This window comes from Oxyura jamaicensis, chromosome 7, assembly GCF_011077185.1.
Source record: "Oxyura jamaicensis isolate SHBP4307 breed ruddy duck chromosome 7, BPBGC_Ojam_1.0, whole genome shotgun sequence".
In the NCBI taxonomy this organism is placed as follows: Eukaryota; Metazoa; Chordata; class Aves; order Anseriformes; family Anatidae; genus Oxyura; species Oxyura jamaicensis.
Window position 1 is genome coordinate 27,800,126 of NC_048899.1, and position 26,993 is coordinate 27,827,118.

Below are 26,993 nucleotides of genomic sequence, written 5' to 3' on the forward strand. Positions count from 1 at the left end.
ATACCTCACCTTATATCAGTTGACTGACTGGTCCTCAAGGTTAAATTTAATTGGTATAGAAAAACATTTCCCATTAACTCTATTACTGTTTGTGTTTATGCCAAAATAGAGTTTGCTGCGTGGAAATTATTAGAAGATTAAGTCATTGATAACAGAACATCCATCATCTTAGAGGAACTGAAATATATTAGTTTTAGAGTAGACTTTATGGCAATTTATTAAGTGATAGAATAACTTGCATGTCTACTTATTTTGAATAACTGCATAAAATATCGCTCTAATTACTGGAATAAATTAGTCCTATGTTGTCTATACAACCTTTATTTTTCTATTACCATTTTGTTTTGTAATTTATAAGCTTAATCATATTGCTGAGGAGAAATAAAAAAAATGAGAGTGTTAATAGAATAGGAATCTTCAAGTCTGAATGATGATACAAGGACGCCTTTTGTATTGGTTCAGTGCACTGTTCTATTTTACAAGGAAATGTATTGTGCCCTTTCCACACACATAACATGCCCGTATACAACAAATGGACATACGTAAAATGTACTACTTCCCAGATGCTACATGAATCTTGGAGGAGAGAAGGTTCTTTGCAATTGAGAAAACCTCAGCCAAACGAAGATGTTCAAATAATGTCCAAAATATTTATTCCTTCATTTTAGAAATTATCAGGGTCAAGATTTTATCACTAGGATAAAAACACTTAATTTTGAACTGAAAACTGAAGCTGAAAACACTTAATTTTCATTGAAATAAATTATTTCATTGAAATAAATTACATATTGTGTGATATCACAACACAGGATAAATCCATGACTGGATCATGAATGCCAGCTATGACAAAAACAAAAGTATAATATTTGGAAAGTTTACAACAAAATAGCAGAAAAAAAAAGTCTAATGCAATTCCACACATTATTATTATTTTTTAATTTAATACCAACAAAAATCCAGCAAAACAAACCTACACCCATAGGCCAGCTGTTAGGCTTCCTATCTGTTAAACATGTTATATGTATTGCTACTGCTGCTGTTCCAATGAAAACTGTGCAATCTAGAGAAAGAAAAAAGCCCTAGTTTTTCATCAAAAAAAGCCAATATTTTATAAAACAAAACTTTCCATCCAAGCTATTCCCTTTTCTAATCAGAATAGCTATCTTGTTCCTTTGTTTCTGTACTCAGAGACTTGGAATCACCTCAACAGATTGCAAGACAAAACAAGCAAAAAGTATAGAAACTTACATTGAAGTTCTACTAGTCAAAACAATTGTTTTCTAGTCTCTTTAAACTAGTTCACCAGTAAGCTATTTATCCTCTATTTAAATCAATACAAAGCACAATAATCAAAGGATTTTGTTGTTGTTGTTTTTCCAATGTAGGGATTCTTTCCTATTTTGTGAGGGTTTCCTACTCAATTTGTGCTTTTCATAAGTGTCTGTTACTTTATTTTTTTAAATCATTTTTTTGTGCTTGCCTTTTTTCTTTCTTTTGCTGTGACATAAAACTGAAACTGAATTAATTGCATTCCAAATTATTTTAATATTCATAGTTCCCATTCCAAAATTGAAGAACACATCATTCCACCTCAGAGCAACTGTAATTTTCAGATTTCAAATTACACAGTATTTTGATGTCATATTAAACATCTATTAGGTATTCTTCAATCCAAAAATAAGCTGTGAAATTTCCCATATGAATTTTAATATGATATTGTTATTATAGCTAAAGAAAAAAGAAATCAGTTTTCAGATGGACACACTACTATTTGAGTACATACTAAATATACACACTCCATATCTACAATCTAAGAATTGTTATTGCATGTTATAGCAAGAGAAGTGCTTAAGAATCAAAATGAAGTACTGTCCATATATTCATCTGAAATGCAAAAATCTCCTATTTCTCTGAGATTTTCAGGCTGTCATCTTCTGATAGTTAGACAAAGTCTTAGAAAGTACCAAGCTAAAATTATCCAGGAGAAACCAGGCCGAAAACACGTATGAAGTACCCCAATTAAAAAAAGTCTCTGTGGCAACTCAGCTTGATTTATATACATGCAGGTCCAATAGAACCGCACCTGAAAATGTTGAGTTTATATCCCATGATGTTTTATTTGAATATAGATACCCAACTTTAACAGTGCCTGGAGTAAAAATATCAATAGTTGTATAGGTACAAATGAGAGACTCACCTTTCCTCAGGTTTCTCTTTCAGATGCACTGCACAGAAGGAGCTTAAGTCCAGACAGTGCTATCTTATGGATAGCTTTCTCATTGAAGCTGAAGTTCAAAAAATGTTCCTTTTTGGCAACATAATCATTACATGTTAAAATTGTTGTTCATACTTCAAATCCTGTTTCAAGTCATGTTCTGCAAAATGACTGGCACTCTTTACAAAAGGAGGTGAATGCTAAGTATCTAACCTGCAGGTCGCTGGTGGGGAAAAACAAAAAAACAACAACAAAAAGAAACATAACCATCTGACAGAAGGCAAAAGAGCAGAAGCTCTTGTATTGCTATCTATGCAGCTGCTTTTGATTAGTATTCACATAGAGCATGCATGTTCATCTCTTGATTGTAACCACCTTTTGCCTCAAGAAAACTAGGTCATCCATTGCATGACAAAGCTGCACTCAAGATAGCCCTGCAGAACAGGATTCTTAGCAAGAGAAAACTGACCCTATTTACCCCAAAGGACAGTTGACTTGGTGCTGTGACCACACACAGCACTAGCTGTGATCTAGCTCTATCCACTCAGCATTTCCTGGGTGTTTGCTTCCTTCTCTGGAGTAGGTAATGTCCTGATGAGATGCCCAGACATGTCTCCTATGTCTAGCATTAGGCCACAACCAGTCTCCCTGAGAGTCCAGATTTATAATTCTGAGGCAAATGTTTTATTATAGTATACAGATAATCTTCATTGGAAGGCCATGCAATTAATGATGAGTTCATTAATTAATGGTGAATGTTGTAGCAGGTGGCAGTTCTACTCCAGCTGGTCCAGCCACCTGCTAATAGCTCTGTGTTAGCCTGGCTGCCCTGTACCTAGCACTTGGAGAGTTATCCCAAACTGCAATTAAAAAGATGTCCTTTAGCTGCAGTCCCTTTATGCAAGAGAAGGGCGTGAAGCACCTCTCCAAATTTCAAAACACTAAACCATTTTGTAAATTTTATATTAGCACATCAAGGGGTGTGTGTGTGTGCATGTGAATCTTCTATCAGTCTTTAGCATTTATATCAATAAATATAATTTTCACACAGAAATGACATTTTATAGGAGTATATATACTTATTAGAGGATACTATGCATAACCAGGACAAAGAGCAATAAAAAAAAAATCCTCATCTGCCCAAGACACAAAACCATTAAGTAGTAAGTCATGTGTGGAAGATATATCTGTATATCTGCAATGCTAGACTCTCTAATCCATCTAATTGATGACCTTACATATCAAAGGTTTCTAGGGTTAAGATCATGTGTCCATTCAGCTATAGGGATAGAACACATACGTCATAGGAAGCAAACTCCAAATTTATCATGAAAAATGGTGCATTGAAAAGTCTTCAATAGAACTACAGCCCCCGACCCCGCCAGGGGCTGTGGATTACAGTGGAAAAACACATTAAACATGACAGACATGACTAGATCTCTAGACACTAAAGTAGATAGTAGCACAAACTATTTTATTAATTTTATACATAAAGCAATTCTTCAAAGGGCCCTAAGAACAATGCTATTAAAAAAAAAAAAAAAAAATATATCAGCTAAGTTCCACCCACAGAAATAATCCTGTCTCCTTATTACCCACCATTCCTTCCAAAACTACTTCTGCAACATAAAACTTTTAGCTAGCTGTGGAGAAAGATGGAGTCTATCTACATCCCTCTTTAAAAGGTGATTGAATATATATACTGATCACCTTTCTTCTGACCTACTGCAGATACAGTTGAAAGTTTCAGTCTTCAAAATTTCTGGACTAAATACTTAAGAGGTCACAGTCAACCACTCATCACACGTGAAGATTAGATTGTGTTGGTTTATTCATTAGCTTATCATAAAAAGAGTGATTAAAATTCTAGATTGGGTTACTGTTGTTTTTTTTTGTTTTTTGTTTTTTTCTTTTTCATTCCCTTTACATGTTTTATTTTAAATTTTAAAAAGTAGTTTACATGTATGTTAGGAATGTCTTTGAAATATATATTATGAAAGTATATATTTTGAAAAATAAATATTTTGAAAAAATGCTTGAGTGAAAGGTACCTATAGGGCTTCTCTATCATCACCTTAGCAAGAAAGATAAATGTCAGAGAGGATTTTTAAGAAGAAAGATTTAAAGGTGCATCACTTTGCAGCTATGATTTCTTTCCCTCCCCCTCTCCATTTTAGTCCAAACTCAATATTTTGAGGACCAGTAGAACATATATTCATCAACTGGGAAGTGAGAAAATGGCTATTGCAATGACTTTTTTTTTTTTTTGATCTACTGAACAGAACAGGGAATGTCATTGAAAAAAAATCTACAAGCATCTCATATTTTCTCCTGAAGTTAGAACATATATTTCAGAAAGCTATTCATTTTATATACAAATATTCCAGATAACATAGATCTCACTACATTTTTAGATATGCTTTTCCAATAGACAGCTATCCCTCATTGTGAAAACTGTAGACCCTATTTCTAATAAGACTGTCTCTGCCTTCTCTTCCAGCTACTGGATTTCATTATGCCTTTTTCTGATAAATTGAAAACCCTTCTGTCACTATTATTTCATTTGTCATTGCTGAGGCATCCCTTTCTATCTCATGTGAACTTTAAGTGGAAAGTATCTCATAGATGGGAGGGAGAAATCTGTGGTAACCACTCACCACACTGCATGACAGTTCATCCCTGCCGAATTTAAATGGCCAGCTACTAGAAAAGCACCTTAATTAAAAAAAGTCCTTGAAAGGGCAGACATTTCAGTAATGATATGGTAATTATTAAGATAAGCACTTGCAGGAAGGAAGTAGTATCCAAATTTTATGAAAGCATGAGACCTTGTCAGATTCCCCTAAATTTCAATGTTAAAGTGTGTCATTTCAAATGACTGGAGACTGATGAGCCTGCATTTCTTGATATATTTATAATTTTTTTTCACTTTATATGGGTTCTGTGCAATTGAGAGATAGCACTCTTAAATGTCAATTAAATGTTTTAACATTTATTTTATGTGTTCAATATTAGAAAAATCTCAAATTTGGAAAAGACTTAGATTGAAGAAGAATGTTTCTTAGACCAACTCTTCACTGGATTGTTATGATTCACCATCAACCTGGTCCTTCAAAAGAGATCACATGGACAAAAAAATTTAAATCACAATCTTAGTACTGCAATGATGTGACTACTTTAACAACTGCAAAATAATGTCAAAGGCCTTTGATAGAAAATAATTATTAATAGTAACATTAATATGAGATATCTAGAATTCTCCACAGTTCTTCACTGAAAGGTTGAGTGTAAGAAACTGTAGCACAACGTCAAAAATTATTCAGCATCACAAGTCAAAAATTGTTTTATTTGACATCATTTGGCAGTCTTAAAAAAAAAAAAAAAGGCTTTAGTCAGTTGTTAAGAACATTATCCACATTAAGCCATACATCTATCAAATACGTCTGCCTATCAGTTTCCTCTAAAGCAGGAAAGGCCTGCTATACTGCATACAAAATTTCAATACGAAAGTTCCCTTAATAAGCCCCAAGAGTTCAACTGTTCTTTCTTCAAGGCTCTGAAGGGAACAGTTGAAGGGCCTTATAACTGCTCCATAAAGTTGCAGATGAAATTCAGTGTCTATTAGAACATGTGGTAGTTTTACCCATCTGGGCAGCTGAACTCCACCACAATCATTCTCACTCCACCTCCTCAAAGGGAAAGTGGGAGAAAATATGATGACAAGGGCTCAAGGGTTGAGATAAGGTCAGAGAGATCACTATCACCACAGGAAAACAGACTCAGCACAGGAAGATTAATGTAATTTATTGCCTGTTACTAACAGGCTAAAGCAAGGAGAAACTAAAAGCAAACTAAAAAAACCTCTCCCCTACATCTACCTTCTTCTGCCTCCTCCCTCCAGGTGGCACAGGGGAGTGAGGAACGGGGGCTGCGGTCAGTCCCTAGTGCTCTGTCTCCACCACTCCTTCACAGTCACTCTGCCCCTCCTCCAATATGGGGTCCTTCCCACGGGATGCCATCCTTCCTGAACAAGTCCTGGGCGGGCTTCCTATGGGCAGCAGCTCTTCAGGAACTGCTCCAGTATGGTTCCATATCACAGGATCTATCCATCAGAACCAAAATGCTCTTACATGGAACCTCCACAGGCAGCAGCTCCCCCCAGATCCCCTGCTCCTGCGTGGGCTCCTCTCCATGGGCTGCAACTCTGGCCCGGGGCCTGCTCCTGCAGGGGGTCTCCATGGGCTAAAGCCTCCTCCAGGCCACATCCACCTGCTCCACCAGGGGCTCCTCCATGGGCTGAGATCAATTATACCTTTTAACTGTAAAGGACTCCATTAGCCTTCTTCTGCTAACACATAAACAAAGATAAACAATGCATCCTCCAGTGAATTACTACATTCAAAGTCAATTTCCTCCAAATGAAGTCACAGTCCAAATTTGTTGTTCTCAGGTATACCATGAACCCATTAAAAATGATTAAGATATTTTCTTTTAAAATAAATCTTGCTAAATTTGTGACCTGTAAATTGCATACTTATGATCACCCTTCAAAGTCTTTTCCTCCTCTTTTCTTGCTACCCTGTCATTCTCAGCACTGTCCTTTGCCATTTCACCAAGGATAAAAAGCTGTATGAAAGAGGAAAGAAAGTAGAAATATTATACCTGTAAAGTAAAAGAAGCCAGCTAGCTATTCTTAAGTATATCAGAGGAAAGTCAAGTGTATCTTAAAATTTTGGAGAAAGTGTTAGAAGGGACAATGAATAGATCTTGTTGAAGGAAAGACGACTTCTGATGTTGTGAAGAGTCCTAACACAAAACACTAACTTTCATGATCCACATCCTTTGTGGTTTGTTAGAAACTGATATAAAGCAGCTGACAATTCCAAGAACAGTGACTTGATGAGACAATACATAGCTGACTGGGGAGGATATTGTGTCTAGGAGGCAAGGTAAGAGATCTACCAGTTGCTATGCATAAGAAATATGGCCACTACACTCATTAATTCCTGAACACGCTATTTTAATTCTTACAGGGTGGTGCGACATTTAGGTCACCTTTACTTTGAAGTTGGCATTTGCCTCACAATTATATTAATGAACAGTCAGGGAAAGCTCAACAAATACTAGAATCAAATGCAATTGAAAGCACTTTGATGTCCACTAGCCGTTAGATTTCAGCAGAAAAAAAAAAGACCATTTCATTGGTGACCACAGGAGAGTGTTTGCTTTTGTCTAATTTTCTTTAGCTTTTCTACTTGGATACAGGAGTCTTCCCACACACCTTTCCTGCACTCTGCATAATGACAAAATCATCACACCTTGGAGAGTATCTCATGTCTGAAGAGGTTCAAGGCAAACTTATGCTAAGGCCCATGACTGATCAGTTCCACCCAAGTTTAGTTAGCAATGCAGTTTTCCCTCATCTCTGTATAGTAAATGACAAGTACCTCCAGAGAGAGGTTCAGCTGCTTCAGATCTGAGCAGGTATTCTGCGAGTGGTTGTCTTCCGTTAATAGTCATCCATAGAGATGTTTGTGATTCACTTTTTAGTTATAAATCAAGATTAAGATGGAGAGTATATGTTCAGATTTAAATAACTATAATCCCTATTTATGTACTCACTCATTTCAAGGTAGAAAATGGTCACTTTGTAAGAAGAATGCCATGCAACTGTGAAATGTAGTTCCTGACATACTACAAAGCTTCACATACTTCTGACTTCCACCCATCAAAATCTAGTGGCAGTTGACCAATAGCTTCAAAAATAATTGGAAAACTATGCAAACTGTCAAGAAGTCCTTTTTTGTTTAACACACCACAGTAAAATAAATAAATAAAAAAATCATGTGACTGAAAAATCTTTCCACAGAGCTTAATATAAGGCAATATGCAAATGTGATAGATAGGAAACAGCTTGCCCAAAGGACAAAGAACAACTCATAATCAGAACAGCTGGTTCCAGTTGGGTATCCCATCACCTTGCTGGATTCAATTCAATTAGGGAAATGACTTTTCCCTGTATTTAATACCTGTTTCTAAAATAACACATCAGACAACAACATTCAATCCTAATAAAGTGATAACAAACACTAACATGCAAGAACTAGGACTTATTTTATAAATCAATCTTAGAACATTGGCTGTTTTCTTGTCATCCCACCCCATGCACCTTTTTTTTCCTATTCTTCTGGAAAGCTAAAAAGAGTGCTAAGTCTTCAAAATCAGATAAATTAATAACTTCAGAGTCATGACAAGCCTTGAATTACTTTAGTAATTCTATTTTTAAGTACTTCATAGTCTATATAATTATAGGTTTTAAAAATGAATTGTATAGAAGAAAATCATGCAAAAGTTTGCCTTACTAGGAGAGTAATTTTTATTGTTTTGTCTTCTGATAACTTGAAAAGGAACCAGATTGTATATATAGTATAGTTGCCTCAAACAGTAAACATACTAGATTCAGTGACGCTGGAGGTCTCTTCCAGGTTTATATTCCAAGAAGTACATGAATGTGTGCTGACATGGATTTTGTGCTGGGATATGGAAGTCTTTGGAATGAGAAGTGCTATCCACTACAAAGTAGGTAGGACGATGCCTGCAATGTGACCCTTTTTATTGACTTTTTCCCAAAGTGCATGTGAAATATTTGGTATGTTTACTCACAATTTTTCAAACCTTTCTATTTTGCATTTTGGTACATTTCCCTGGTCTCCTCAGCAGATATGCTGTCTATCTAAAGATGAGAAAAATATTTTTTCTTCAACCCAAACTACCTTTTTTTTTTTTTAATGACAACATTATCACAAAGTTGTGTAATGGTAAAATAGTGTCCACAGGTACTTAAAAACAAAAGACTTTGCTAAAAGGTTATCTCTATTGTACACTGTACATTATCTTAGCATAAATAAAACTACTACTTTTAATCAAAACATGACAAAGAGAGCACATCCAAATCGATATATGGAAAATGTAATCCTACAAGCTGTCTGTATCACAAATAGAGAGGATGAATTTTAAAGACAGGAAACAAGCCTACTCAATGTGAGAAAGGTTACTGCTGAAAAGACTAATCTGACTTTTTAGAAGAGCATGGAGAAGATATAACATGTTGACCTTAGAGTGTGTCACCAATTGTTCTTTAGAAAAAATGTAGCAAGTCCTAACACTCTTTATGCTTTCCAGCAACAAAACACAACTCAAACCATCTAGCTTGTCATCTCTGCAACTTTGCCCTTTACATATACTGCTCCTAGGTGAATATGCGCATTGCTACATATTTCCTTGCTTTGGCTAAGAAATCAACAGCAAATTCAGGTTCCCTTAGCAGTTCTTTTTTTTTTTTTAAAACAAAACAAAACAAAACAAAACAAAAAAAACAATAGAACTCCACTTCCTTCCACGCTACAGAAGCAAGTTTTTCACCTGCAAAAAATCAAGTCACAGTAGATCTGCTTTCTGATGAGTATCCAGTTTGAACACACACAAAATACATCTACTTTATCATTAATGGTTGCATCCAAAAGTTACTCTTAAGTTTATCTGGAATTACAGCTAGTCTTCAAATAGTAAGTCCATTAAAGAAGAGAAGGAACTACAATAAAGAGCATTCCAGACAGTTTGGTGTTCTAGCTGCGTTGTCTTTATTTAACAGGCCCAATATCTAGTTTTCAGCTTATATAACATACTTAGAAACCACACACAGAATAAAGAAAAGCGTGTGTTTATCTTTACAGCTAGTCTGGAAACTACCAGTATAACTTCACAAATATAAACCATTTCTGCCCAAAGAGAGTTGTTAAATTGCAGTCTTTTTATTCTAGAAAGAAGAATCTGAGTGACTTGCAATTTAGTTCTAGTTTGCCTAAGCACAGTATCTAATGTTAATTAAAAGAGCAGATATTATTAGACAACACTGCAGGAAATCTGGACAGATTCCAGGGAAAGGGGGAGAAAATGATAGAGCTGTTTATTTTGCATGAGTTACTCTGAATAAAATATCTAGCTTAATCCTGCTGACTGTTTCAGTCAAACTGAATGATAATCCAAACTTTATATGAACTATCCAAATCACTTGAATTTGCACAATGTCCTAAAGATCATGAGGGAAAAGCTAATTTGCTATTTCAGTGTTAACATCTAATTTCCTTTAATGGAAAGTAGTTGAAAGAAGTTTCAGATTTCTATAGGAAAGAGATAGCAACTAATCAAGAAATGCCATTCTAGTTTTCATCACTCATTAATATCCCCTGCTCACATCTGCAATGAAGACTCTACCTACACAAGTCAAGGGAAGACAATTAAAGCTTGAGATCAGTTCTTCAGTTGAGAAAAAAATGCAAAAGAAAAAAAAAATCTCATCTTTTGTTCTTTCACATTTCAGTTCTTTCCTGACTGACAGGATAGGGTATTCTCCAGCTGCAGCAACAGATGTTTGGCATCAGGGAGGGATGTTTCTTGCAGGTCTTCAGTGGGCTGAGTACCCTTACCTCACAAAACATAGGTCACCCTAGGTCACTAAACTATCCAGGAGTAGAATGCCCAAGCCCATCCTTTTACCACACCATTTCACTACAGTCAGAGGTGAGAGTTCCGGTGAGCAGGAGATAATGGAGAAAGAAATCTGTGCCCCCGCAAATGAAATAAATGAGAGGAACAGCTTTAGTTCAATAGCAGGACTGTTGCTTCAACAATGATTTTTCCTGGTAATTAATCGGCTGCTATAGCTGGTAAGGGACCCATGGATATATACGACTTCAAACTGTTATAACTCATCAAAAGAAAACCTTCCTACATGCAAGACTCCCCAAAGAGTGTGGTGTTAGCTGATTAATGCAGTCCATCTCAAACTTAAAAAAAAAAAAAAAAAAAAAAAAAAAGTTAAAAGGAATAAAAGAGGCAACCTTGAAATTCTTTATCTGAGACCAGAGGATATGCCAAAGACCACAGCAGGTCCAAATGAGCATCTGACATTGTGCCAGCAACTCAGAATAGAAACACCTCAAGAGAAAGACCTCTAAAGCAGCAAAGCTAACATGGCTAGAAGCTACTCTTCTGAAAGGCAGCACTTCTCTGTGTCTCTCTATATTGGCAGTTATTACAGTACAGATAAAAATATCTGCTGAGAAGAATGATTGAGAAGCATTAACTAAAACTACACAATAAAAATATCTTGTTTATTTTTTTAAAACTGTTTTATAATGTTGATTAACCCCTGTGAGTAGCTCATGAATTTCAACAAGGCCACATGCAAGGTCCTGCACATGGCTCTGGGCAATCCCAAGCACAAATACAGGCTGGGCACAGAATGGCTGGAAAGTACCTCTGAGGAGAAGTACTTGGACGTGTTTGTTGATGAGAAGCTCAACATCAGCTGGCAATGTGGACCTGCAGCCCAGAAAGCTGACTGTATTACAGGGTTCCTTAAAAGAAGTGTAGCTACCAGGTTGAAGGAGGTGATTCTCAGCCTCTAACTCCACTCTCATGAGACCCCACCTGAAGTGCTGCTTTCAGTGCTGGGGCCCCCAGCATAAAAAAGACATGGACCTGTTGGAGCGAGTCCAGAGGAGGGCCACAAAGATGATCAGAGGGCCAGACCACTTATCCTAGGAAGACAGGCTGAGAGACCTGTGGTTATTTAGCCTGGAAGACCTTACAATGCCCTTTCAGTACTTATGGGGCTCTACAGAAAAGCCAGGAAGGAACTCTTTATCAGGGAGCATAGCAATAGGACATCAGATAATATCTTTCAATTAAAAAAGGTTTAAATCAGATATAAGGAAGAAGCTCTTTACTATGAGGGTAGTGAGGCACTCGAACAGGTTGCCCAGAGAAACTGTGGGTGCCCCATTCCTCAAAGTGTTCAAGGCCCAGTGGAAGGTGTCCCTGCCTATGGCAGGGGGGTTGGAACTACATGATTTTTAAGGTGCCTTCCAACCAAAACCATTCTATGATTCTATGCCTATCACTCTTCTTAGCCAGTTCAATAACCCTCTGCAATCTACTACTGAAGCTCTTTTGATGTTTTAGCAGATTTATCCTTGTAATATTCGTGCAGGTTAAAGAAATACCATTAGCCCTCTTGATATAAAGAAAGTATATATAAAACAGCTAGGCCAATATCAGATAAGGAGGCTGTGTTGAAACAAGGAATAAAACAGATTTCCTAAGCCAAAGCACAGTATCTTAACCCCTGACTAGATGGCAAATACAAAAGCATTTTCTTGTGTTTATCAGAGATCCAACACTGAAACCAGCCCAGAAAACAGGGTATTTCATAGCTACTAGAGATGGACAGAACTTGCCAGATTTATTTGGAGCAAAAATATGTCTTTGCAATCAGGTATTATAATGACTAAAAAAAAAAAAAAAGATTCTCAGAGGAAAAAAGACGAAAAAAGTTTTTACTTTAAAAAAAAAAATAAAAGTTAAAGCAACTTATGTGTTTTGGACAATAATTCTGGCAATGTTTAAAATTTGCATGCTCTCAAAATTAAATTTATTAGAGGAAAGAATCAAGTTCTACTTGTTTTCATGATGTCTCCAAGTTATTGGAGAGCTCATTAGAATGACACACTGGAGTGCAAAGGTTATGAAAAAGACACACCCAAACTTGCTGACTGTTGCTTTCGTGAGAGATTTCTTTTGAAAAGGTCACTGAAGAGCCTGAGTTCTCCCCTGTTCCAAATTACCATACAATTGTGCTGTGCCATGCTTGAATTACAGGCAGAGTGCTTAATTCATCTTTAATATGCCTCCTTATATAATGGGAAAAAAAGTCAAGAACCCTTACAGAAACACAGATAGGCCAGTATCTCAGTCACACTAATTACACCAGTTTACACTGGTATTAAACAGGAGGAACATAGTGCTGGATGCAGCATTAGGTTAACTCTGCTTTACACAAATCATTACAGCTCATCCATTTCTTGGGAGGCAGGTAATTTAGCCCTCTGAAGCCGAAGTATCACACTCTTTAACTTACCCCTTTTATTCAATTATACAGCAACAGTAATGAGTTGATAAATAGATGCTCAAGTTACATCAGTCCATATGCTTGTTTAAAAAACAGTTAAAAATTAGAAAAAAAAAAATCCAATGATTCTGCATTTTGCTTACCTGACTTCCTTGTGATCTAGCATTGTAACTTAGGCTATCCTGCTAGTAAAGGCACAGCTTGTTCTGTTGCTTTCCAGGCTTTTTTCAGCTGACCATTGGATCTATGATGAATCAACACATTTGCAAATTTCAGTCATGAAACAAGAAAATTTTCAACAGCTCTGCAGTCACTGTTTAGTTAAACTTCCATGACACAACTATGCCTCATCCTCAAAGTGAGGAACTGGACAATTCTTTTATGTCACAGACTGTAGACAATTTAACTTTCCAATTTTTGTCTGTTACAGTTGTTTTGAGAGCATTAACCAATTAATTCTTGCTCACCACAACAGCTGTTCAACACGAAAAAAAAATATTGGCTCATTCACACCAATGTGTGGTCTCAACATTTCACTGAGCTGCTATTTCTCTGCAGGGCCATCTGTTTAAGGGTCAGCTTAGGCTGCATATGCAATAATAATAATAAAAAAATCTAATGTTAATACAACCACTAAGAAATGTATATTTGTTCAGTTGCATGTTTCAACTTGAAAATCTTGAATTTTAATGCTGAAAGACACCATAATTACAAAAAAAATAAAAAATAAAAAATACTGAAGTCAGAACAGATAACTTTTCCAGTTTATATAGGTTTGTCTTTTTCCAAACTATTGTCCTTTCTATCATTAATTTTTTATTGAAAATTAACTGATAGTATTAACATTGGTCTTTTTTAAAATTTACTGACAGTTACCTTAATATTCCATCCTACACACTGTGCAATATGTTATTGGCCAGGAAAAGAGCAGTCTATTTTGACGAAAATTGCCTATTGGTTAGATGATACTTCCCTACATCAACAACCCATGATCGTAGTAAACTGAAAAAAATCAGAAACTGGAATCTAGGAAGAACTTTCAAAACCATTTTATTAAACAAGCAAACCTGTAAGTTGCAACTTGGAACAATAAACATGCATTTAGGAAGTTCTGCTTCTGCAAATATACATAGCATTCAACTTTGACAGTTATTTTCTGCAAACAGTTATTCAAAAAAAAAAAAAAAATACACGCCACCAAATGAACAAGTTGTATCACTTCAGGAAAAAAAAATAAAAAAAATTTACAGACTTTTTCATACTGCAGTATCTGAATATATAAAGGATATAAACAAGACAAGATCTGATCTATAGATAGCTGTCATAACTTTCCCATGCCCTACTGTAATAGCTTGAAACATTCAGCAAACTTCTCCTATGGGTATGGAACTGTACCAACTGCTCTCTTTCAGTAAGGTACATACCTTACTGAAAGTTACATTTGTATTACTAAATGCACATAGCACTTAATGAATGGAACATACTAGTCCTACACACAGTCAAAGTGGCTGGCTGGAATAATGAAATGCAAAGTCCCAGATATTCAAAGCACTTATGCAGACAGCCATTGGTCTGCAACAAAGCTTTCCACTAAGGTCATTAAGCACATATTTCACACTCCAAAATCATGTTCAGCATCACATGAGTTAAAAAAAGTTCTAGGAGAGCATATTAAGATTCTTGCATAACCAAAATACCTGAAAATAATGGCTTTTTAGATGTTAAATCTTCAACTTTCTAAAAATACTCCATATCAAAACCTGCACCAAGCATAAGAAAAAAAGACACTAATTACTTACTTCCAGTTGGCTGAATTAATTACTCTTCCAAAAATGCATATGCTTAGGAAAAAAAAAAAAAAAAAAAAAAAAAAAAAAAAACTGTCCGCTTTCTGACAGTTTGATCTAATACCCTAATACAATATGCACCAGTGCCACATGATAAATGGAAAACTAAACCAAAATGGAAAATACATGAGAGAGAGAGAGAAAGCGAGAGATTGAAAAGATGAATGATTTTCTTATTTGGACATCTCCTGCTAAAAAATGATACCAAAATCCTGCTTCTTAGAGTAAGTTGAGTTCTTTCCACACAGAGATGAAACATAACATATACTATCCAGCAAGTTTGTCCTATATACAAGTCCTTCAGTATCCCTTTCCCTTGCAAAATCTGCATATTGACAGCATTGCCAAATGTAAAAACAGAACCAAAAGAGAATCCTAAGAGAATTTGAAATAAATGCTTAAGTATCATCCAGGAGAGAGCAGATTTTATTTAAAATCCTTATTCTGGTAACTTAGAATAAAGCTGGTAAATTAAAACAGAAAGACATTGAAATAACCACATACCTACCTTCTTTAAAGACATATCCAAACTTGAGACTGAAGAAATAATGCAAAAGGGAGTAAAAACCTCATCTCTAAATTCTGAGCAAGTGAAAGTGTGACTCCTCCAGACCTAGAAATCATCTGCAGTCTGGTAATTTGCCATTGAAGAATTCCCCTCCAAGAGGAGGATGAAAGGATAAACTGTATACATTGCATAAAGACAGACATCTATCTCTTGATACAAAATTAGGCTTGTCTTTCCAGATAGATATGCATATTTGCTACGTTTGTTTTGAGCCTTGTTCCTCAGTGTCTGCCTCCATACACTATTTAGCGGGTACTTTTTCCATTGTTTTCAGATATCCCTCCTCCTCCCTGAGGGTTAAGATTTTTCCTCAGAACACTTCATGTCCTTTCATGGTTTGTATCCTACCTTACATATTTATTTTGCTTTTAGCTTAGTTTGGCAGGTCACACACATCATATGCTGAACCAACTAATAGGAGTACAGCTGTGCATTTGTGCTAGCCCATAGCTGGGCCTTCCTCCATACATCAATACATGTCTCATTGGTATCACACTATTGCCCTGGAACCTGGAGAGCTACAAAGCTCCTTCTAGTGACTCTTGACCTAACAGCATTTTATAAGACCCGGAGATAACACTATGTTTTAGGGTTGGAAGAAAAAACACCTTGCCCTGCTTTTGATATTTCCTACCCACGTAGGCTGACAAAACAATGAGACTAATCTCATATAAATGCAGATGCCTACCTCTTGGCTAGTTTTTGAGGTTCCCTTTACAATCACCAGAAAGAACTGGATACATGTAAGATACAATTCACTGAATGACACTTATAGACATCAGACATATTTGGGATGTCTTACTTAAAGTAAAATAAATTGCATTCTACAAGTGCCCATCTTTCTTCATCAGCCAGAAAGTGAGTCTACACAACAAGCTGAGAATCTGGTATCTAAGTGTCTACACTTATGGAAATCCCTACATAACTCCTCTGCTTATGGAGACATAATCTTTTAGGTTGAAAAGGACTTCTAGGATCTTCAAGTCCAACGGCTAACCTAGCACTGCCAGAATATATGATTAGGGGGTGATAATATTAACATAGGGGGTGATAATATTAACAGTGATCTCATTAATCTCTATCATAAGTCATGAAGAAAGTGATTCAATTATTGCATCTGCCTCCTAAGCATCTCTTTCACATTATTCTGAAGGTATAAGTCACTGGTCAATGCTGAGGACGAGATATTGGCTGGTGTGGGACTTGCATCTTATCCAGCCTGCTGACTCCAGCATTAAATCCAAACAGATGCAATGAGAAAAAATATATAAATAAATATATATATTTTTAAAAATAAACAGTTTGTTTTAGGATACTTTCCAAGGAGAAAAAGTAAGATAAATAAGTCTCAGAAAGGCTGATTCAGTCTCAATGGATCTCATTTGGAATTTATCACTTATTCCAACACTACCACTATGCAAATTTCTACAAGAGCTGAACGTGTGTTTGATTCATTAGCACACAGTTTTGCATGCACCGTCTGTGGGTGGGGTTGGGCCGAGTATGCAGAAATCAAACACTTGCAGACTGCCAATTAGAAGGATTTATTGCATGTCTTTCAGGAAGAAAGTAGACATAACTATTCCCAGGGAAATGCTCTAAAAGTGTATATTCCTTTTAAACACAGATGCCAATGGGTGATAACAGGCTGCTGAGACCATCTATTTGTTAGCACACAATAGATGATTAAAAAGCTGTTTATTGATTTCTTGGTGAAAATCTGTGATTGCTTTCATTGCTACCAGTATCACAGGCTAACAGCAAGTTATCAGCTGTTGTGGTTTAGCCCCAGCAGGCAGCCAAGTACCACACAGACACTTGCTCTCCCCAGGTGGGATGGGGGAGAGAATCAGAAAGGTAAAAGCACAGGAATTCATGGGTTGAGATAAAGACAGTTTGCTAAGTAGAGCAAAAGCCACACACATAAGCAAAGCAAGCCAATGAATTCAGTTGCTACTTCCCATCAGCAGGTTTTCAGCCACTTCCAGGAAAGCAGGGCTCATCATTTACAATTGTTTCTTGGTAAGTCAAATACCATCGATCCAAATGTCCCCCCCTTTCTCTTTCTTTACCCCAGCTTTTATTGCTGAGCATGACGCCACATGGTATAGGACATCCCATGGTCAGTGTGGGTCAGCAGTCCTGGTTGAGTTCTCCCCCAGTTCCTTGTGTACCCCTAGCCCCCCACTGGCAGGGCAGCAGAAGTCCTTTACTCTGTGTAACCACTGCTCTGCAACAGCTAAATACTGGTGTGTTGTCACCACTATTTTAATCGAAAAATACAGCATTGCGTGAGCCTCTACAAAGAAAATTAACTCTGTCCCATCCAAAACCATCACATCAGCATCACATCAGCATTTGGGTAAAAGGAGATTTCCCCCTTTGAACTAGAGAAGAAGCTAGTTCCAGTTAGGCTTACCTGGAAATCAGTTCCATCTCATGAGGAAGCTTTACTTCAACACTTCAACATTTACTTCCATCAGATTTTGACAAAGCTAACTTTTTTTATTAAAAAAAAAAAAAAAAAAAAAAAAGGAAAAAGATGCACTAAGAAACCTCCAGAAATACCAAAAGCTTAGTTATGTGTTTACTTCAACTGTATACAGCCAGAATCACATCTCTGCTCAAAGCAGGCAAGTGGACGCAATTCTCACAGCTTATGCACTCTCTCTCATGTTTTATAAGTTCTACCTTGTGCTTCAGAAATCTTAACAAAAACATCATAGAATTCAGTTTGGTGTAGCAAAACATCTTCAAGCCAACAAAACAATCATTTTCAGCTTATTTCTTCGCTTTACTTGTGTGAGTTTGCAGTATTTTTTAAACTTGATTTGTGGTACCAGGCATTCAAAGCTTCAATCCAAATATAATTTTTATCTGATGGGAGCAGCCAAAAAAAAAAAAAAAAAAGGAAAGAAAGAGACAAAGGTGAGATGAGACCTAAGGAAGATATGAGATATGAAACCAAAGAAAGAAATGGGTACACAGACTGAGAAATACAATACCACTGGGAAAAGGAAATAAACCAAATGTGTGCTATGGGAGGCAATTGAAGAACACAGATCACTTCAGAGAGGCCTGTTCATCATGGAGTTTTTTCAATGGACTGAACACTGCCTAAGCTATAACAACAATTATCCTGTCCTTGTTTCGGGTGTTACTGAAATGTGAAGCCACATTTCTCCTTTCTTCCACATATCCAGTAACGATCTGAAATTATAGCTCTTTAAAATGCATTAGAAAAATAGCCTTGGCATCTATTGTTTTCATTTTCAGCACATTTCTAGCAGTTTTGAAGACATCACAGCATTTCAAAAGCAGCCTCTAATTATTTTAGTCCTAGAAATGGAGGTCACATCAGCTTACAATGTAGTTTCTGAAATTTAAGAAAAGCTATAGACAGAAGATGCAAACTAAGGGAGTTTACAATGGAAATATTGGAGATGAAAATCTTAATTAAAAGTGCTCCATTGTAAGCCACTGAACATTAAAACATTTCAAGAGATTTCAAATTGCCATAAGAATACATGAATTATATACCCAATTCCTCAAAATTTTGTCTTCAGCTTTCTGTTTTATTACTACTTTCTTATATCTAATTGCTTACTGAAAAATAAGTTAGAAATAAAAGCAATGTGATTCAGACTGACCCAAAACAGCATAACTTCAGGGCCTGAAGTGAAAACAGTAAATAAGAAAAATGATAAACCAGAAATATAATTCATCACATTGCTCACAAGGAAGATGATTTTTCCTAAGCTTTTGTTTTACATCTTCTCACCTGCCATCAAGTTCTTCTGTACACTGTAATTTCCTCTTCATACCTCTGTCATTAAACACCCCTGACAACGCCCCATATTCTAGTAACACCTATGTAGTCCATGCTCTCTGTAACTTCAGCTTCACTGCACATCCTTAGCAGAAAAATAAACTCAGTTTGCTGTGGTTTAGCTAGAGATCTTGTGTTTTGACTGGTGCATCAACCATTCCCACTGGGCAAACTAAGCAAGAATCACTAGTTGACTTTTCTTCATTCTTCTCTCAGTAGTTCTCCCTTGTCTGTCTAGCACCCAACCTTCACCACACTTGTAGGAACTTACTGTTTTTTAGTCTTCTGCTGTTTTATTGAAATTAGCCAGAAAATTTGAAAGTTAAAGGGGTCATGGGAGCCATCAGTTTGGTCATAAAAGGCTTCTTTCTCTGAGAAGCCAGGCTTCCCCATTCCTTTCAAGCTTCAGAAAAACATAAAACAATTTTAACTAGTCCATCACATTTAGCTTGTAGATTTTTCCAGAAAGGAAATATGTTTCATTAACAGAGATAAGCTGCAATTCTCTTAAGCTTGCATCAGTAAATGCTACCACAGGAATAGCTGTGATGGCTTTTTCCAAACAGGGAAAGACCTTCTCTTACACTCAGGAATAATTCAGGATGATACATGATTCAGGCTTTTGGAGTCCTTCATGCCAAAAGGGAGACTGAGGAACAAGCATGTCTATAGGATATTTGCACATCAAAGCAAAAATATCATTAAACTGGAAAGACACCCCCATCTACCACCAGATGGGCCACTGATGCTGACTGTATTACCAGATTTAATATTTATCCACGCTTCCCCGAAATGATTTGCAATCCTCATTTCCAATGTATTGCTGGCTGATGAGGGTGTTGTTCCCTCCAGTTTAATCCTATGCATCTGGGGAAGGATTCCCCCTGGAGCTCTGCCATGTCTTTGTGCAGGATACCCTCATACTGGTATAGTTTCTAGACTTAGTATCTTATGGACAGATAATCCCTTCCATGTTTTTCATGGCTCTATAATTAGAGGATACTGAAGATATGAATGATGAGCCAAAAGAAGGTAAACTGTTAACTATGAAGAAAAGCAAAATGTGAGGAAACTTCTACTTTAATATGAAACATAACAGATCCCAATAAGAACATCTGAAGTTAGAGAGAAAAAGCATTGACAATATAGCAGATGGAGGCTGTCCCTTTTTTCTCCCTCTCAAGCTTTTTTATTCTACTTTTTCAGTTTATCTACAGTATTAAAATCCTTTACTTCCAGGCTCTTGTTCAGAGATCTCATTAATCGAAACACAGGAATGTAACAATGAAGAAAGCAAATAGACTTTGATTCATACATGTTTAAAGCTACAAGAGGTTGTTCAGACTATTTATTTTGATATATCGTAACAAAATCATTCACCTGAATTTCACATAGTAATTACAAGAGAAATCTCCCCTCCCCTCCCAGGTAAGGACTCAAATCAGTTATCCAGAATATTAAAATTAATTCAACTAGCTGGAAAGCACAAAAACCATCAGAGTTGAATTACCAGAAAATGCTGCCAGTTTTCCTTTGTGCCTCAGACACCTACAGCCCAGAGCTAGGGGAAGGATGTTTCAGTCAAAGTGACCTTATTACCTACAGATATGAATGTTTGTCACACTCATCTTCAAGGAGCTCTGCCTGTTCACTGTGAATGTTAATTTAACTAACATAACACCAGATGAAGACAAAATTTGGAAAGGTTGCCCTACTCTGGTTTCTGACACTTCCTTATTTCTTTTTCTTCTAATACCACCTTTCATGTGAATACCTCCACACATAAGGCTAAGATATTTTTTGCTTGTTTTCATTGGGGAGAGGAAAATAGCCCTATATTCATAAAGAAATAATAACAGAAAAAAAAAAAATAATGAAGTAAATCTCTACATGTATGTCAAACAAATATGGACATTATTTCTTAGGCACACTAATAATGAAAATAATAACAGTAACACCACTAATGGTTTTATTCAAGGTAGAAAAAGATAGTGTCATTCATACAGACCTTTTTCCAAGTGTTTATTATTTCATTAGGCCAAATGTGTGAGAGCAGAAACACAGGCATACAAGGATGGAAGAACTTGCTTATGAGAACATGAGGAAGAACCAGACATCAAGCTCAAGTGTTGAAATCCTTCAGCCACCAGAATCCCTGACTCTGACATAGTCTATTATGTCCTTCCTCGTCCATGAGATTCCTATAGAACTCTACTCCTCCCATAACAAATTTAAATTAAGTTTAGACGTAATTTTTACGTCTCAAAAGGAAGGTAGGTCAATTCCATACATACACATCCTTCTGGGACATGACTAGGTAATGCTCCTTATACCACAGTTGAATTTGGCCTGGAGGCCTGACTTACAAAGGAGACTTTTTTTTTTTTTTTTTTTTTTTTTTTAAATCTCCTTCTGTCCTTTTGAAGGAACCACTTTTATACGGCTTATCTTGTGCAAAGGAGGAGGGAATGTTTTCTGTGAACTCTGCTAATGAAGTTGAGTTCATAAATATCAAAGAGGAAAGAAATGCAGATGAATGGCAGCAACAGTGAAAATGCTGGAGCAAGGAAGAGGAACAGGGTAAGAGGGAGAAATGCTTGTGAGGATCATTTAAAAGCTGTATAATAAAGCTATTGTATAGTAAAGCTATTGTGTTTTGCAGCAAAGGAAACAACTGAAATGAGAAAGCAATTTGCAGACTCAAAGTTCTGGCATGATCAAACAAATGCCTAGAGAAGAAAAAAAGTTAGGATTTTTTCATGCTAAGATCCTGTCCCACCTTTTCACAGAATTACATATGAGGAACTCACAGTACAACATTTTCCTGTAAGCTCCAAACGACAGCTCCAAACCAGGCTACCCTTCTGTCTAGAACTCAGACCACATTTCTCACACAAATGCAGCACCCCTGTAGATGGAGAATGAAAAGAATGAAACAAACCAGCTCTCCCCATCCTTTTCAACACATTGTTTTTGTATCTAGAGGTCTTCCCTTTCCTCACTACTTTTCTTTCTCTCCTTTTCAACGTTATATTATGGGAACAAACCCAAGCCACCTCTACAATGAGAAAGGTTCTCACTCTCAAGGCACGCAGTCAAATGCATTGCAGTCAGGAGATAATGTATTTATTTCAGAGACAGACATCAGGATTTAGCTGGCAAGTAAGATAAGCTTATTGGAAGGACGCTAGTAGAGGTAGCCAAGATACACCTGGAGTTGTTGCTGACCGCCAGGGCACTGTCAGAACTACACAAAATTTTGGCTAATCTGTGTTTAAGTGCCTTAACACTGAAGACAAGTCCTCTATTACTGATTACAAATATACAGCTATCAAGATATCCCAGATATTGCTGCATCAAGGTAACTCTAGTTTCATCAGTAGTTGCCACTCCATTCACTACTGACAACTACCTCCAGCTGACAGTGATCCCATAGACCTCTTACAGACTTTAGAGTTTATGATGTTGTGGGTTGGAAATTCTCCTGAAAGTTCTTCTCACTATCATTACCCACACACTGACTACTTTTGGGTAACTGTCTGCCATTTCACAGCTTGGAAGAGATCCAGAGTTTTGTCACTTCATTTCTGGTCCAAGGAACTCATTCAACATTACCCTGGTAGAAACGTGTAATGTGCTACAAACTGAATTTTAGTGAACCTACCAAGATTTCAGAGGAATATGTTTTTCTGTTGAAATAGTTTAGTGCTGATTCCTTTAGCTTCATGATGCTGCAAACTAGATTTAATAAACAATTACTGAACTTTAAGTGCATTACTAGAATGCCCTGATGACAAAGTATGTTTGATATCCATATATGATAACCCTAGAGACATAAGGTGATTTTACGTGACGGGATAAGTAACTTATAGCCGATTTTCAAAGGGACAGTAGTTTTGAGACAAAGTTTTTAAGGTTTTTTAAAATTGAAAAAGGCCTTTAAACATTCTTTATTAATAAGAGCAAGGAGTATTGTGTTGCTAATGTATTAAGCTAGTAGAAGTTTACCCAAATAAAGACTAGAATTAGAGGAAGAAAAAGCTGAAAAAAAACAGAAGTGTTTAAATTTTTATGCTAAGCTACAGGAACACACACTTTGATATCATTTTCTCAGGAGATCAGACATGTGACATCAGTCAAATGCAAAACACCATGTCACTTCAATAGACATAATTGTTGAATTAAAGTATCTGCAGTTATATATTTATGCTACTTAAAAATACATTCTGAAAATACTTTGAAGTAAAATAGATTCAAATTGCACCTGCTTACATGCATCGTTCTATCTCATTACAAGACATAATTCTTCTTGTCTGTATTGTTACCACAAACCATTGCTAAAAATAAATGTAAACTTCTGGCACAGTCAAAAAAAAAAAAAAATAGAGAAGCTGCCCTGTCAGTGTTTTTTTTTTTTTTTTTTTTAAACCAATTATCCGTCACAGCAATATGCTGTTTCTAGGACCTGCTTATAGCTTTATTTTTAGGAGACAGCAAAGGGCAAAAAATAGTATTTGAGTAACTGTACAGTGCTTTGCACAGGGAAATTTTTTTTTTTGGTCATTTAATGATATTCTAATGCCCTGAGGCATGAACACAGACTAACCCAATCTAGCAGGTAAAGATAAAAATGTTATGGATGATCATAAAGTTAGCTGGCACCTTTTAAAAGTTCAGCTACTCTGTTTGATTTTGACCTCCAGCATAATCTAAGTGGTTTGTGAAGAAATATTTCATTTAATTTGCTTGAAATTTACCCATGGTTAGCTTCATGTGACCTCATGTCCCTTAATTATGAAAGAGTGCAAAAAGTCTGAGACTGATTGCTATTTTTTCTTTGAAATATATCCTTTATATCTCCAGTGTTTAAATGGAAGCCATGCTAGGCTGTTTCTAATGCTAGGGAATCCTAAATTTTGCAAAATGCCAGGATGAAGTTTATACCTCATACATCAACATGATATGCTTTCCAAAATCCTGATTGTTTACATGATTAGAATTAGACTTCAGTAACGTGATCACCTATTTGATTTTAAGATGTTCATTTTTTTTGGAAGGATTACTCAACTTAGAGTCCCACTGATTTCAGCAAGAAACTGGTCTTTATATGATGGAACAAAATAAGGGTCCACAAAAATTCATTTAGAGAGAAGTACTAGTAAGTGATGAGACACTGGAAATTGAAAAAAGCAGAGAGCACCCCAGTCCCAGAGGAAAGTCATGCACTGTTGTACTTGAATACATTTACTTCAGATTTGCTGAAATCTCTGGGAAGTCAATTCACTGCAGGTTCTCACTGGCATCCCACCCCCTAAGCCTAGGTGTGCTACCCCTAGAGAACACTAAACACTTCTTGCAACCTTGGTAAGTCTTGGTCCCATCAAATACAAGCAAAATTAAAAAGCACTTTTGGGTCTAGGGTTCATGCCCTGTGCAAGAAAAAGCAAAGCAAGAGGTTATTGTTTTCAAAGCAGAGATTTCAGACCTGATTTAGGGATGACATAGTCCTATGCACATGCCTCATGTACTACACGAGTTTGGATAATAGCTCTAACTATTGTTAGAGCTCTAGGCTTCACTCTAGCGTTGGATGTTCCTTGACCAACCTGGCTGCTTATCAAAGTCAAAGTCAATATATAGAAAAGGTTCTGGGGAGGAAAATGAGAATCTTGTCATATACCTATCAAAAACATAGCTAAGGTGCTCTGTACTTTGTTAATTTTTGATGTCAACAGTTTGAATATATGCTCTATTCCTTCCAATTGTCATATTGTAATCACCTGTTCTATCTATCCGTCCCTATCAGTGTATTCCAGCTCACAGCACTGCAGAGATAGAGGCATCAGAAAACTTGACATCTTAGTCACTCATTTCCTAATATCTATTTAGAGGTGTAATAAAGATGTCACATATGCATGAAATAAAAGGACACTCACCCTGGAGAAGTCAGATCTTAAGATTCACCCTGAGATTTAATTAGAGTTGCATTCCAAAACCAATTGATAAAGAGGAATCTGAATCAGACGCCAGTTTTTGTGGCCTGGTGGAGTTCAGTTAGATATTTAAAATATAATCTGTCTATATCAATACAGCCATGGATCATATTTAATTCTCTATGGTCTTGAAGCCTTAATGATAAGCGGTTTTTAGTTTGATTGTTTTTAAAGAAAATTGCTGATACTAAAACAACTGAAATTTATAATATTTGACAGCCTCTGGTAACATTAAATATGCACTTCAGTAATAACCTATGAAAAATAAACAAATCTGGTGATATGTGGAAGTGTTTTAGGACAATGTTTCATACACAAAATTATCAGGTCAGCCTAAATATCACCAATTGTTATAACTTATTTATAAAATATCACTTAATAAGTATCATTTCAGAGACAAACATCTCTCCTAGGACATTTGTTTTTAACACAGGTTTAAGGATTACTCACAACTGGCTGGAATGGCAGAAGAATGAAAAAAGCTTCTTGAATTTCCTCTGCTGTCATGACCTACAGTCTCCACAGGACAGGGCTTTGCAGGTGGGAAGTGACCTTCATGGATCACAGGTAGAAATATGTTTTTATACGTTTAATCTCAGTTTAAACACCAACCTGCTTAACCTAGAGGTTCCCCTACATATTCCAGGAAACAGCATGCCTTAGTTTGGGAAAGTCTTCTGATAACTCAGAGTCAGGTCCAAGCTAAATAATAGGTAGTTGTTTCCAACACACTGAGTATCCACACACAGAGTGATGAAAGCAATGTAAAAACAAGGTCTTAAACTGACGAAAAAACTGAAGCAATTTTCTCCTTTCCTATGAAAGTCTGAGTGGGTCTTAAAAAGCAAAGGAATATACGAAATAATTTTGGGCATATTTCTCAAGGATCAACACACAGAAGAGACATGTTTTAACAAAATCTAATAGAGGACAATAATTCACGCTATCTATCATATTGTACCATTCATTCATGCATCATCTAACAAGATGACATTTAATACAAAATAAGAATGATGAAGGTCACAGGAATTTGCACAATTTATTACTGGTGTCAAGCCAGATTAGTTTAGCCAGTGCTTGACTAAAATTTGCCTAGTGTGACTGTCTCTGAGTAAGAGGTTATTATCTAGTGAATTTTTTCTCTCATGTGCAGTCTTACACTGCAAAGGACTGTAGGGAGTTCTCTGAATCTCAGTGGAGAAGGGTTATTCCAGTGTCACATCATGCTTCTGCCTCAGCTTTCACTTCTTCCTTTCAGCTCCCTACAGTCTCTCTCAATGGCTGATATAAAGATTATAAGATGCGCTAGCAGTGCTAGGCTTTTGGGAAAGTCAGAGAAAAAACCCTTTCAAGGGTTAAGATCAAGATCTCAGTTTAGGGGTAAAAGAATACATAATATACACAAGCAAAGATTTATTTTTTTTCCAAAGTACTGTCCACATTTGAGTGTTGGCCAGAATAATAGACTGCAGGAATGAACGAATACAAGTCAAAAGAGACTCCAATTAATTATCAACCCACCTGATAAACTCTAGGATCTGCTGATGTAGAGGCCAAACAATTTTAGTT